This window comes from Mirounga angustirostris, unplaced genomic scaffold (genome assembly GCF_029215605.1).
Source record: "Mirounga angustirostris isolate CCGP_5_RB_7025 unplaced genomic scaffold, mMirAng1.0.hap1 SCAF_5, whole genome shotgun sequence".
Lineage (NCBI taxonomy): Eukaryota > Metazoa > Chordata > Mammalia > Carnivora > Phocidae > Mirounga > Mirounga angustirostris.
Window position 1 is genome coordinate 169,230,404 of NW_026991713.1, and position 1,864 is coordinate 169,232,267.

Genomic DNA, 1,864 nt, shown 5'->3' on the forward strand with positions numbered 1-1,864 from the left:
ATCCCTCTTTCCACAACAGAAATGAACACAAAGCTAACTCACCAGAAGCCAAATATTCATCCTTTACTAATATTTCTAATCCAGGGACACTGTTTGGGGTTCAATGCTGTATCCCCCCCAAAAATATGTTGGAGTCCTTAACCCCAGTCCCTTAGGATGTGATGTTACCTGGAGACAGGGTCTTTATAGAAGTGATCAAGTTGAGATGAGGTCATTAGAATGAGCCCTAATCTCAACAACTAGTGTCTTTATGAAAATGGGAGGTTGGCCACAGAGACAGGCACACATGCATAGAGAAGGACACGTGAACATGAAGGCAGAGACAGGGTGATGTGTCAATGAGCCAAGGAATGCCAAAGATAGTCAGCAAACCACCAGAACCTAGGAGAGAGACATGGAACAGACTCTCCCTCACTGCCCTCAGAAAGAAACAACCCTGTGGACACTTTGACCTCAGACTTCCAGCCTCCAGAACTGTAAGACTACAAATGTCTCTTTTCTAAGCCACTCAGTTGGTGGTACTTTTTTATAGCAACCCTTGCAAACTAATATAAACACCATGTTCTTTAATGCATGAACTTGATATAAATGTTCATTGCACTTGGGGCGTTTTGAAAAAAAGCTTTATCTCCAAAACAAATTTTAATACCCTTCCTCTCATTTTATCTTCACAAGATGCCTATGAGGTAAATAGTACTAATATTCCAGCTTTATAGATATTTCTCATATGAATCATTTATATTCTGCTGCATACAGAACATATTTGGAGGGGACAAAATAAAGGTTTTATTACAAGTAAAACACAAAGTAATTCTTAAATTAAAAAATAAAGAAAAACCTAACTTCACAAAAGAAATGGGGTAGGGATTAAATCATGAGGACAGATATATAGCATCAGAAAAATCGCAAGAACTGATCACAGGTGACAGATTTCAGTTCCAGGAATTAAGGCCAAAGGGGAAAGAACAAAGTGTTATAATAATAACTATAGCCCAAAGTAGCATTTCAGTTCTTTTTGAAGATTTATTTATTTATTTGAGAGAGAGAGGAGGGACAGAGACAGAGAGAGAAACAGACTCCCCACTTGAACGTGGAGCCCAACATGGGGCTAGATCTCACAAACCTGAGATCACGACCTAAGCCAAAATCAAGAGTCAGATGCTCAACAACTGAGCTACCCAGGCACCCCTCAGCTCTTTTTGGATTATCTTATTTACTTCTCATAAGATCTTTGCACTCCATGTTATTAAGATCCCCATTTTACAGATAAAGAAACTGAGAACTAGATTATGTAGTTTTCCCAAGACCATAGAACTAGTAAGTGGTGGCTCCTAGATTACTCAGGCTAACTCCAGTGTAATGGCTGGACTGTCCTCTTAATGGTGGTGTTATGGCACTTCCATGGGCAAGACAAGGTTCTTCTAACTTGACCCTGAGTTAAATGGGTCATGAGTCCTTATATAAGGGACATGGAACACCACCAAGAATAAAGCCAATCACAGTCCTACCTAAAACGCCCAGATATTTTACCTTAATTTATCTACAGCAAACACTCACTGAACACCTGCCACGTGTTTGGTGCGTTGTGGGTATTCAACACAATGTGTCAACTGTAAAAGGCAGAATGATCACAAGTGTGCTGTACAGGGGCTATCAGGAGGTAAATGAACATGTCCTCTTTCCCAAGAGAGTAAGAAAGAAAAACAGGAAGAAAGTAATTTGGCCGCAGTGGACTGAGTGCATTCATAAATGCATGTGCTAAGAACAGGGGTGTCTTGGGCGCCTGGGTGGCTTAGTTGGTTGGGCAACTGCCTTCGGCTCAGGTCATGATCCTGGAGTCCCGGGATCGAGTCCCGCATCGGGC